We start from the raw sequence: 14,014 nt of genomic DNA on the forward strand, positions 1-14,014 counted from the left end.
CATATCACGCTCTGCCACAATGTAACCACAAGACGTGTTCCCGCGCTCAGTGTATAAGCATACTCGGCACACAGCTCCGAGCGGGATCTTTACTTGAGGCCGCTCTCGACGTTTAATTAAAACACGCTTGTTTTTACGCTTGCTCGACTAGGCCGACTTGTCAGTCTGAAACTCGGTATCGCTCGAGTCGGTTCGCAAAAGAAATACCAGATGCGCAGAGACTGTATCTGCCACCTTGACGTCCTCATTTACTCTTTATCGTCATTATCTAAGACACTACTTTTGCTACGTTTTATCGCTTCCGTACTTCCCGCTGAGACGACGCGTTGCTACCCAACAAACTGGCTTTACTAAGATGGTACAGGCTTAGATAAAGTCAACAGCGCCAAACCACAAGCGACAAGGAAAAGAAGACGCAATAAGGGAGCTGGCTTGCAACTGAATCGTCTTTTAGAAAATCGGAACGCTTTCTCAGCTTTACTAAGCCCAGAGTTGTGCGGTTTGGAATACTATATGCTGTGTGTGTGTGTGTGGTGTTTTTTTTTTTTTTTTTTTTTGTGCGGTGACTGCGAAAAATTGTTGCAGATAGCACGATTCTGTTTCTTTAACTGTAGTACCCGAAGAGACAGACATTACTTGCACGAGAAATCGAAATGCATAACCGATTAATTAGCGAAAGCTTACTAATAAAGTTTTAAGTAATTACTTTACGGCAAATATTGCAATTTATGCATTGTAGCCCGCGAGAAAAGGCATATCCACTTGAAACTAATTCTGAGCTAGGTCGGCGACGTATTGGAGGGGATCTAAATCGATCGTTCCCGTCTTGAGTTCTTTAAGGTGCGTCTATAAGCTAGCCGGACGCGGAAGCATCCGGCTACCTCCCATATGAACGCGGGCGGGAGTCGAACGCGGAACCTCGTGATCAGCAGCAGAACGTCGTAACTACGAAGTCGCGGGCGGATGTAGTGTGAAGTTACGCCGGAAGCCTTCGTAGCTGCGCATTTGCTGCACGCCCGACGCAAGAAGCCTCTCGTAATGCAACAAAGCGATTCAGAGGCAGAACCCACCGTGCTGACCTAGCAGTTATGGTGTTGCACCGCTAAGAACGAGATCGCGGGATCAAACTTCGGCCACGGCGGCCGCTTTTCAAAAGGGGTGAAAAGGGGGTTCGATGAGGGCTCGTGTACCGTGCGTTGTGGATGCACGTTAAAGAAGCCCAGGTGACAGTGACAAGAGGTTTATTAGAGTGTCCTGAGGAACTCGATTGGGGGGAACCGAAGGCTCTCCGATCAAGTTGGTGGCTCCGCCCACGACGGGACAGGGAGGTGGTGACTCTCCGCGACGTCGCGGGCCCTCTGGACGGCCTGTAGTTGGTTTGTGAAATGCGAGCTCTTCAGCAAGGCGTCCCACTTGGACTTGCTATGAAAGTCGGAGCCCGCGTTGTACGGGCACAGCCAGAGCATGTGGTCGAAGGAGCAGCACGCGTGACCGCATTTGGAGCACGATTGCGGGAAGTTCGGGTCTATCCAATTAAGCGCTCTTGGGGTGAGGTACGATCTCGTCTGTAAAAGCCTGAAAGTAACAGCCTGAGCCCTGTTCAGTTTCGGGCTGGGGGGAGCGAATTTCCTTCTGCTGTGTCTGTAATGTGCCGTAATTTCGCGAAAGGTCGTAAGATTATCTTTGAAGGGGCAATCCTGCGGGAGAGCTGGACCGTTAGCTCGGACGCGGTTCGTGAATTCACGCGCCAGGCAGTTGGCCCGCTCGTTAGGGTTGCAACCCGCTTGTTTAGTTACATCGTTCACGTGCGCCGGGAACCACGCTATGGTATGACCTCCAGTGTCTTCTCGCGTAGTAGTACGAAAGGACCTGTTGACGATGTCGGCTGCGTGTTTACAAACTAGAGCGGACGAGAAAGCGCTAACCGCCGTGCGCGAGTCGGAGAAGATGGTCGCCGGGCCTTTTGCGGCTTGAAGAGCCAAGGCGATCGCGGTTTCCTCCGCTTCGTTCGCGTGTTTAGCGTAGATTGATGCGGCGCTGGTAAGTGTTCCGCGCGCGTCAACGACCGTGATTGCAAACCTGTCTTCGCTGCCATATTTGGCGGCGTCGACGAAGAATGCACCTGCCCCGTAAGGATCGATTCGTTGAAGGATGGTTCTAGCCCGCGCTCTTCTGCGACATTCGTTATATATTGGGTGGATGTTCCTCGGTACGGGCTCAACTTTTATACCCAGCTGTGCACAAACGTTGTAGGCACTGCCTCTGGATTAAAAAAAAAAGTATGGGGTTTTACGCGCCCAAACCACGATCTGATTATGACGCCCGCCATAGTGAGGGACTTCGGATTAATTTGAACCACCTGGGCTTCTTTCACGGGCTAAATTAGCCCGTGAAAACACAGCGCTGTGTATGTCCCTGCGCGTCTTCTTTTGTCTCGTCTTTTAATCACGCTACCGTGCACTCCTGAACTCTTTGGAGTGGGACGAAAGCATTCGGTTTTCGGGAACCTTTTCTTTTTCTTCTTGACCTGTGTCGTCGGATAGGATAGGATAGGAATAAACTTTATTTGTCCAACGGTTGTTGATGTTGGTGCCCGGGGCTAGGCTGCCAGGGTTCCATCGCCCGAGGCGATGGAACCCATTGAAAGCAAGCTTTTTCTCATTAGAACCAACGTTGTGGTGAAGTATCATGCTGCCATGAATTCTGGCACATTTTTTTTTAATGCGTAAGCATTTCTATGTCTACCCAACGAGGAAACCCGTCCGTGCGTCCATCTATCACGTAAGACGATTGTTTTTCAAGATAGGGACCGCAGCAGTGAGCGAATTGGCCCTCGTGCTACCGCTCGCTTCAACGCGTACTAAGCGGCGAGAACGCAGCGCACACGAAGCTATCAGCACTCGGCGCACTCTGTCCCCATCGCAGATCGCTTTCAAGATAGGACCCGCACGACCGCGCCATAAGCAGCCGCCGCCGGAGTATGGTTGATCGCGGTTGATATTGGTTCGACGCGGTCTGATAAGGCGCTAAAGAGCGATAACGGCTTACAATGATCAGAACGTCATCATAAGGTGACGGCGCAGCTGGCTTCGCCATCTACAGTAGTTCGGTTACGTCATCAATTCACCTAGCGCCGCCGTCAGCAGCAGTTCGTGTCACCGCAGCGCTGTCGTTGATACTAATCGAATCAAGTTTCATAACATTGGTAATGACACCGGACTGCGTGGAGATGAGCAAGTGGCACAGTGCTTACGCATACTTAAACAACTACCGGAGGAATTTCTGCAGGAATTTTTTTTCGTCGCAGCGGAAGAAAAAGGCGCCCAATGTTCGTGACAGCTGCTTTTAGTGATAATTTGGTAAGCTTAGTGCGATCGCTCTTTCAATCTTAGTTCATGGTAGTGCGCCCTAACGTACTTCGTTGTCGAGGCGCGTGTACCGGACTCGATGTTCGAAGTAGATGCCCGCGGGTCGGGCCGGATAAAGTCATTTTTGGCGGGCTCGGGCCGAACACGGGCCATTTCACTGATGAGCCTAGACCGGACACTCGAGAACACGCGGGCGCTCTGCGTAGATCCAAAGCATTCTGTGCGGAGCTCGAGTGTCAAGTTTGAAAAACTGGCTCTAAATTATCTTAACAAAGAAATTAAAAAAAATAGCTTTGATTAATTTTCGGATGTTCTTAAAAAGGACAATTAATTATGTTTGTGGCTACAAAAACAAGCTGTGTTCTCGCGAAAAAAAGATATATATATATACTGCAAACCGCTCTTGATGCAGTTTGTATGTTACCGCTTTTGTAACTGGTACTCTTTCATCGCTCTCTTAGTGCTTGAAATTGAAAACAATTTCAAGCACAAATACAATCATTGTACAACCCATTGAGGAAATTAGATAATCGTCCTCTGAGTGAACAGACATTACTAGAGCACCGTCCCGACCGATCATCGGCTCAGAAGGCAGTGACGGCACATTTTGTGCTTTCTCAGAACTTCTGGTTTGCGCGAGCGGCTTTAACTCAAGTGCTGTCCGCACACGTGTCTACACCTTCTCTCTCCCTTCTCTCGCTTCCCCTTCTCCCTTCCCCCAGCGTCGGGTAGCCAACCAGACTATTGACTGGTTAACATCCCTGCCTTCCTATATTACTCTCTCTCTCTCTCTTCATCGCTCTCGGTACGACTGTCTCACTTTACCGATTTTTTATTTATCCGATTGCTTTATGGTCAGTGCAGTACACACAGATGGCTTCCACATCGACATCATTCGCAATGATCTTTGTGGACCTTAAATTTATACATGGGAAGCGCATCATCGTATAGGCTCGGCAGGGTTTGTGTGGCCGGGAATTTCTCACCTTCGTTATTTTCGATATTGCGGGTCAGACTATCCGCATTTGAAATTTTAGCTTCTTTTGCACATTATATAAATTTAAGCTTTTCAGAGCGAAGCTGTTTAGTCTTAGTTCGCCCGGGATCGTGTCCGTGTGTAGGCACAAAATCCCGAAGATAGTGCAATGCCCGGCCGACCCGCGGCGGAGGTGAAGCAGGCGTTAAGCACTCCCCACATGTGGGCTGATCCCGAAGATGGTGCAACACCGGGCCGACCCGCGGCGGAGGTGCAGTTCGCCTTTAAGGGGCCCACATACACAGCTTCGCTGGTCATCCGTCTTCACAGAGTGGCAGAACGCTCAGTTTTCATTTTTCTTGCTGCAAGAACGAATTTGCAAGAGCCAATTTATTGCGATAGCAATTATAGGACACTGGCGGTGGCGCGAGCCGCCGCCGTTGTGCTGTCACGGTATGGAGGGTTTCAAGGGGTACACGGAGAGATGCGGAGTGCGTCTAGCTGCTGAAGGCGTCGAAGCCAAGTCGCTCCAAGTTACCCCAACGCTGGATGTGAGACCAGCAGGCTACAGCTGTTGTTCCATCCTGTTCCGCTCTCTGTGACAAGATGGATGGCCCACCCGCTCCATCTGATCGCGACCTTCACGGAACCGGGGTAGTACATGATCCTGGCTTCCACTGGCGGCAAGGGCGCCACGAACAGCTGCGCGCTTACCATACCCTGGCCTTTACACTTGCCTCAGCGGAAAGGTCTCAGTGTGAACGTGCAGATAAATTCATAGCGCTGCCAAATGCCCGCAGTTTTATGCCGACAGAAGTACGCTCGCGTGCTGCGTCGCGCTATGTCGCCTCCGTCTATCTGTTAGAACACCGCGCGGGGAGCTGGAGTCCGACGCTAAGCCTCGTTATCGCTGTCAATGCTGCGCCTTCGGGCGAAATTTTTCTTTTTCTTTCCTTTCTTTATGACTGCGCATAATCCTCGGGGTTTACAACGCAAAGTGTGCACAAGAGATTTAAAATAACATGCCTTGCCAGAAATGTTTAACCCAGCCATGTATTGCTTCTGTCGGCCTTCTCATATTAGTTGATAAAGACACTAAGGACAACATAGGGGAAATCACTTGTACTTAGTAACTGAATTAAAGAAATGATAAATTAATGGCAATGAAAGAGGATGAAAAAATAACTTGCCGCAGGTGGGGGACGGTACTACGTCGTCGCATTACGCGTGCGATGCTCTACCCAATTGAGCTACCGCGGCGCCGTTTCCCCATCCGCTTTCTTGGGTATTTATGTTTTTACTACTAGAATTAATCTTGGGATTGTTAGCCAGCGCCACCACTCACAAACTTTGGCGGCGGATGCTGCACATCCTTTCTGCCGCAGGCGTCACGAGCACGCGATCTTTTTGGGTGAAGGCAACTGGTCAATAAATCCACACATGCTACCTGAAGGCATCAATGTTGCCGGATTCGAGACCTTCGTTATGTAATGAAGGAGAGGAAAGGGGGTTATCCGAGAGGCCCGATTTTTATTAGTCGTATCATAAGAAGCCAACAAACAAAGACACCAAGGACAACATAGGGGAAATTACTTGTACTTAATTAGTAATTTAATTAGAGAAATGGTAAAGTAATGAAAGTGAAAGTGGATGAAATGCGTAATGCGAAGACATGGGATCGTCTCCACCTGCGGCAAGTTGTTTTTTCATCCACTTTCATTTCCATTAATTTATCCTTTCTTTAATTCAATTAGTAAGTACAAGTGATTTCCCCTATGTTGTCCTTGGTGTCTTTGTTTGTTGGCTTCTTACGATATGATTAATAAAACTCGGGCCCCTCGGATAACTCCCTTTCCTCTCATTCATCTCATATTAGTTGTTACACATGCTTTGTTGAGGAAAGCAATTTTTTCACTAAGTACTTTGTTATTGTCACAGCCTGCAGTATTATTATAATGTGTCTGACTACACCACCTATGCAATGGCAGTCTTAAGGCATGTAGACTAAGTTTCTGCTGTGGACCAGGGGCGGGCCCGTTCTTGCTCTCTCGGGCCCGGGCCTGGTCATGCTGACCCGGGCCTGATCGCGACCGGGCCCGGGCCAGGACCGGGGCCGGGGTTTATATGGCGGGCCAGGACTGGCCCGAAATATATGCGGCTCCCGCAGTGTAGTCCGCGCATTGCGCGCACGCACGCGGCTAGTATTCAGCAAAATAATTGCTGAATTCTCGCCTTCTCCTGATTTTTATGCGATATACAAGACATGTACAGGCGCCGACAAAAGTGGTATACTCCACGCAGCGGGAGCCGGAGCAACGGCAAACTAGAGTTACTGTATATATATACCTTTGGTAGCATATACAGTAACTCTACGGAAAACTGCATGGCAACGCCATCTACAGGCAGCATCTGGGATCGAGACAGCTAATGGGTGCCCTTTATTATCTGCAGGCATGTCAATAATGTTTCGTGCTTCAGCTCGCCAAAATGCCGAGCGGCGCCGCTGCAGTAACAATCTGCGTGGAGTATACCACTTTTGTCGGCGCCTGTGCGTAGTCACTTTTCCCAGGTTGCCTCAGTGAATTATGCGATGCGTGGTGTTTATATTTCGTTACAGTAGAAAACGTGTCGCGAGTGACGAGCGATAAATGTTTAATTTGTCCAGCTTAATTACAGCCTTTGTCGAGAGTTACTTATTCAAACGATTGCCGACTGTCAATCCTGCCGTTACTCGCAGTGTTTACGCCGCTCTTAAGATTACAGCATAAGATACCAACTTTAAGTTCGCTGAAAATAGGAGGACCTTTAAGGGGGATGTGTGGCGAAGCTTTCCCATTGCTGGATTGAATAGAAGCGTTTCAGCAAGTTACTGAACCTTTGTTTTATTTTTCCATGATTTCAGGTGTCATATACGAGGCTCTTAGTTGGTTTCACCGGTGTCGTCAGGGGACTAGACAATCCACCTCGCTTATATTTGGCGAAAATAAGGGGAAATTTATGGGTTAATGTGTAGGCAAAGTTCAAAGTGTGGAGGTCAATTACGGCCTTTGCAATATATTACGCGTGTAATAGTGCTCCGGAGCGCACGAGCGGCGTAAAATTTAGCCCGCTGCTCTGGCGTAGCAACTGCCACTGAGGTCGAACTTAGCGAACATGGGGGCAACGGTGCGGAAAATGTTTGTGCGAAGTTAAATGCGGTTTCATTAGGAACAGCGTTTGCAAAAAAAAAAAGAATTGTTTCTCAAGTGCTAGAAAATGTCATACGGCCGCTATCAGCCATGCTTTCCCGATATTACTGTAGGCTTACACCAAGTTTATATTTCGTGGAAAAGGAGGGGGATCATGGTTACTACAATGTTTGATAACATTTTCACGTTTGTAACTTATTTAGAAACGTTGCAAGTTATTAATGAATCCTAGTTTTTTTCTTCTCCTATTTTTGTGCGTGTTAAGAGGTTTATTTGGCATGTGGTGGGTAATGGGCGTTTGGTAATCGGCGATGTGCCGGCGACGTTCGAAGTGGGTGAATGCATTGAGGGCCTTGCCAATAAATTTCGTATGCAAAACGCTCTGAAGCTTTATGAGTGTTTATTACGAGCGACGCAAAAGTTAGCCCGTTGCCCTGGCAACGCTGCCCTTCAATCGCATAAATTGCTGAAGTACGCTGAACAACAAAGGCGGCTATGGGCACCTGAATTTTTTATCGGCGCATTCGAAAATTCGCACTTTCACCCAAAATTGAAGCAGTGATAGCAAAGCCTATGACCACAGTTTGTGCAACACCGGATATTTGACTTCCTGATTTTGTTGCCTCTTAAATGTGGAACGTAACCACGAGGGGGTTTTGGTCAAGGTTCCCATCGCTGACCGCCTGATTCTTTCTTTCTTTTTTCCTTAGTTCCATTTTTTCGTGCTTCAACATTCAACCGTGTTTCGTCTGCTTCTCCCTCTTTACATTTTTTCACACATTGCACTCAACAACAACAACAACAACAACAACAACAACAACAACAACAACAACAACAACAACAACAACAACAACAACAACAACAACAACAACATTCATACGGTTTGAGGCAGGGTGTCTCAGCAAACCGCAGAACCATGCGAAGCCTCGGCACGGGGAATAGACTCCATAATCATTTATGGTGAATATTAGCAGCAGCAAGTTCCAGCGCACCTAAAGCGTTACGAGCGTCTAGCGACGTTGCTTACTACTGTTACTAGTACTACTACTGCTGCTGCTGCTACAACTAAGAACTCACGAGAAAGTAGCTTTGAAAGACGTTAACCGTTGTGGTGTGCCGCGAAACAGCAGTGACTGTGCATGTGCTGTTTTCATCTCTCTCCCTCTTTCTGTTTCCGTCTTATCTTTCAATATGTCCCCCTCCCCCACATCTAAGTGTGCGGTAACGAACTGGACTTTTATCCTGATTAGCTTCCCTGTCTTGCCTTTCTTTCCTCCCTGCCTTCCCATCTCATTTCTGTCTCTCACTGTTACTACTACCTAGTACTAGCACTACTGCTACTACGCCCTAATACTGCTGCTGCTCTTCTTCCCATTCCTTCTACCACAACTTCTATTGCTACTGCTGCTGCTACTAGTACTGCTACCGCATCTACTCGGGGACTGAACGTGTGCGCCAGCTCAAAATGCCGACAAGGAAAAACCGGGACGGAGTCTTCCGACAGCTACCCACCGGAAGGGGCACAACGCCTGCCTAGTCTTCCAACGAAGCTCGCCACGAAACGGCGAGAGATGTGTAATAGCCGAGTCGTTCTCCGTGGCCGTATGCATTTACTTTCGCTTTTCTCCACGGCCGGTTCTCAATGTTTCGCCGAAAATCGTTCGACACAGTAGTACTCATGGGGAGCGCGTCTCATGCGGTCACCGGTTCACTGACTGGCGCCCTGCACGTGGCTCTCCCGCAGAACTGGGCCAATACGGCCGTCTGTACGCCGACCACGGGAGGCCGGAAATCTCAAAACGGCAAAGTGTTAGATTTGTTCGGCGACGCAAGATGACTCGCGTACTCTCGCGGAGAGCCCATTTATTATTAGGCCTATAGGCGATGGCCTGGGTGGTCTTCTTCTTCTTTTTTTTTCACCCGTGTCTCTCTTTCTCTCTCTCTCTCTCTGCGCTCTTCTTGACCGAAGATACGACTCCTTCTTATCGAATATTTTTTTTTCACTCAAAGGCGCTTTTCGTTCTCACACTGACTTCATCATTCTGTTTCGCCCTTTCGATTGTATTTATCAGATTTTTTTTTCTGATCTAAGCTCCTCCGTAGTGAAGAGCCACAACGCATTCTTGGCTCTTCAACGAAGCGTGCATTAACAAATGCCACCGGCTTCCGACAAGCCAGACGCGAAGAGGACGCTGCAAAATACGTCCTCGGTTGTACTTCTCCGCACCACAGGGCGCGCTTTCCCTTTCCCACGAAAAGCGAATTTTATGGTTCTCGTTTTCTTCGTTGCTATTCTTGCGGCGTCACTCTCGTCTCTCGCTCACTCCCTCACTTTTCCCTTATTTTTTCCCCCTCCCGCTGATGTTGGTGTCGTCGTTCTTGTAACGTTTTCTCTTCTTTGCATCGTGCCTCCTTCCCGCGTGCTCCCTTCAAATCGGTTGAACTTCTTCGTCATGTACGCACGCTTCTTTACTTTCCATTACCCCAATTTCATCTTTTACGCTTTCGTAAGCCGACTGAAACAAGCAGACGCGCCTCTTCGAAAAATAACTGCGCAGTCCGGCCGCTCTATGCTGCGGTGCTACTCGTCGCAATTCGACAATCGATGGTTGTCTGGAGAGTAAAATCACTTCTTTTACGCGTTTAATAACAACTTCGAGAAAAAAAAAAGCAACAACAACAACGACAAAAAACAAAAGAAATGGAGCTAAACAAGAATCCACATAATCTTTACTCTCTCTCATTTGCTGCTCCTGGCAACGGCGCGAAATAAGCGAACGGATCCAAAAGTAACACAAGATGACTAAAGCACGCGTCTTTCGTCTCCGCTCTGCGTAGTTCGAAGCCGCGCGATATAGTCCGCTCCGATAAATTTGAACACAAAGGCACTTTCCGATTAGCCGAGGGGGACGCACGCAAGCGATTGTGATCTGCGAACTTAAACTTTTCGTATCGGCATGGGCGGAATAAATCTTCGCTCACTTCGACTGGTGCCAACACGAAGGGCGAACCAAAGCAGCGCGAAATTTATGAAGAAAGTCCATCACCTCCGCTTATGCGTCTTGGTGTCCCTCGTTTTTGTGTGTAACGACCGGCTTTCTTTGCTCTCCAGACGCCAGCGCCTCTCGCAAGAAAGCGCATCATGTCAAACGCGCAAAGAAGAGAAAAGGCGAAAGTGTGTGTGTTTCTGTGTAAACGAGTTCGCTTACTATACGACTTTCGTCCCTGAGAATCGCTGTGGGGAAAGTCTTAACGCATAAACGAATTCCCTTGTGTCTATACTATAACTACGTCTTTCGCGAATCTAAAAAAAAAAAAAGCAAGCGACGAAGTGACGTTCGTGTTCGCATTGAAACAACAAAACCTCAGATGCAGCACCGGTGCATGAAATCGCGGCACACTCTCGTCCTGTCCAGACTGCAATTGCTAGAGATGCAGCACAGCTATCACACTGTATCGCTTAGAGTCTATTGCGCGGAATATCCTTGGCGTCGTCGCGTTACAAGACGCGCGTCAGTAGCGCATACTGCTTCATATTGAGTCCCCTCCCCCTCCCCCCTTTTATTATTTAAAAAGTAAGCTTTAGCAGAGTAACTGGCATGCCCGCGCAATTCATTACGCCGCTACAAAAAAAAGTAAATTGCGTCGCAATACCCGACATCTACATTCATATTGCGAAGGCTTTGCTTTTCCTCTTCCCACGGCCAGCCTACATATACAGGCATTTTCCAGTATACTCTGGCACTGATGGGAGCACCGGCGTTATTTTAACGCGAACTATAGCAAATAAACTGACGGGCGGCGAATTACGTTGCGCCTAACCACGAAATCGCTTCGCAGCAAGGCGTGGTACGGCGGTTTCCGCAACAAACGTCAGAAGTATGTGTATATCTGTCAGGCACGCAGTATACGTAAATGATATCAGTTTTGCCTGAGCAACCTATTGCTTTAGAAGATACAGCCAGAGTAACGGAATTTCTTCCTTTCACATTGCCTAGATTTAAAGTACCACACCGTAATGCTGTTTCGGATAGAGGAACGACGCTGCGCGTCTATGTGCAGGAACATTGATGAATGCGTGAAGATAGTAAAAATACAGCGATTTACAAAATGGCGCTTGGCGGCTGCGTAATTGAACCACGAATTGCATAGGTAACGGCGGCAGGCGTATTTTTTTGAAGTTATGGAGTAGTGTAACGAAAAAAAAAAAAAGGCGGGCAGACTTTACTTCGTTCGGTGTCTATGAAATGCGAACAGAAAATGTGTCGCGCTTGCCGGTGCTTCTAAGCGAACACACAAGGCGTCTATCGTGGCAATAGCCGAGATAAACGGCAACGAAATACGCGTATCCCTTCACGCGTGAGCAATGGAGGGACAAGCTGCAGACATGGTACAAGACGCTGGCAATGCCGGAGTGTCGGTGAAGTCTTTCGATAGAACGATAAGAGTGGGAGGTGAGGAGGGGGAAGAATGACTCTTTGCTAACTCGTGCCGCATGCAAAACACAAGAATACGAATCTGGGCGAGTTGGATTACTTTCGTAATGTAGTTCTGCGCAAATAAGAGACACAGACAGTCATATGTTTGTCTCTTCTTTGCACTGCTATACATCATGCCTGTCATCGTGCCTGTCATAGCAATGCAGAAAAGAGACACAGGCATTCGTGTCTGTGTCTGGTCTTTGCACTGTTACACCGTGTCTGTCATCACGCACGTGTCTGTGATCTATGGATAGAGGATTCTGTGATCTATGGATCTGTGATTGCGCAACATGTTTAATTGCTTTGTCTGACGCATTATATAAAGTGAATTCTGCTTAGGTACGTAGATTTATTGAATACTTATGCGTGTATCTAAATATCTTGTTGCGAGGTTTTGTGTATACGTGCAGTGAACTTTGTTTCCAGTGACACTTTTTTCCCCTTTATCAAGCTGTATCTTCGCATACAGGGGCAGAAACTTGGAGACTGACAAAGAAGCTTGAGAACACGTTAAGGACCGCGCAAAGAGCGATGGAACGAAGATTGCTAGGCATAACGTTAAGAGACAGAGAGAGAGAGTGGTTTGGATCAGAGAGCAAACGAGTATAGACGATATTCTAATTGACATCAAGAGGAAAAAATGGAGCTGGGCAGGTCATGTAATGCGCCGGTTAGAAAACCGTTGGACCAGTAGGTTTACAGAATGGGTACCAAGAGAAGGAAAACGCAATCGAGGACGACAAAAGACTAGGTAGAACGATGAAATGAGGAAATTCGCGGGCGCTAGTTGGAATCGGTTGGCGCAGGACAGGGGTAATTGGAGATTGCAGGGAGAGGCCTTCGTCCTGCAGTGTACATAAAACAGGCTGCTGCTGCTGATGATGATGACCTTCGCATTTGTACATTCCGTTGTATCTTCGCATTTCTAATGTATATTTTGCAGAACTCCTACTTTTTACATGTGCTCTCTGTTGCGACTATAATTTTGGTGCAATTATTCACAATACACGACCGGTGACAGCTGCTCCTGCGCAATACATTGGAACGAAGGACAGCGTCATTGAGATTTACCCCTGGCCGTTGCATATGTACAAAAATGTAAACGAGGTTCTTGGATGAAAAATTTTCATTAAAATATTTGTCCTCAACTTGTTCATCAGCATCATCATCATCATCATCATCATCATCATTGCCGCCACCACCACCATCATCATCATCATCGTCGTCGTCGTCGTCGTCGTCGTCAGCCTAGTTTATGTCCACTGCAGGACGATCTCCAATTGCGACCTCTCTGTCCTGCGCCAACACGTTTTTCATATCAGCGGAATGCAACGATTTGCTGGTTTCGAACGGACATAGTTCTAAAGTTCGTGTGATATTTTCTTACTAAATATACAAAAAGAACATAGAAGCATTGATATCAGTGATTGCTGGCACAATTTTAGGGAAATACGAATATATGGTTTTATGAAAAAAATACATATTTTATTTGTCTTGGCAGTGCGTAGCGGCTCAAGAATTCGTTTGCAGCACCTTTGGCAATGACAATTCAGTTATTATTTCATGTATTTGATCCCTCGACAGATTTTACATGGAGGAGGCCGACCTTCGAAGCGAAACGCCATAAGCCACTGGGCTACCGCGACGGGTGACACGTTTCTTATAAAAATTTGTTACTTTGGTCGAACACGTGCCAACCTGCTCGGGGAGTCATCTGAAGGTTTGTGGGGGGACGATTACAAAACCGCGCACCTATGGCAGTCTAACTCGCTGACCCGCTTCAGCATTGGCACGCAGACCAGCGCCTTGTATACGCGTGCTTATTATAAAAGCGGCAAGGAAAAAAAATCGTCGATTACGCAGCGTACCTGCGTAGATCTGATGCAAGTCCTACTAAGTACTTAGACTGTTGGGATCCTTTAACGCCGGAGCTCTTATCTAAACACAGGCAACGGAGAAAATGTTTTTCCTCGGCTTCCGGTGTGCAAGTTTGATGAGGTT

The sequence above is a fragment of the Dermacentor variabilis genome, chromosome 2, assembly GCF_050947875.1.
Source record: "Dermacentor variabilis isolate Ectoservices chromosome 2, ASM5094787v1, whole genome shotgun sequence".
Classification (NCBI taxonomy): domain Eukaryota; kingdom Metazoa; phylum Arthropoda; class Arachnida; order Ixodida; family Ixodidae; genus Dermacentor; species Dermacentor variabilis.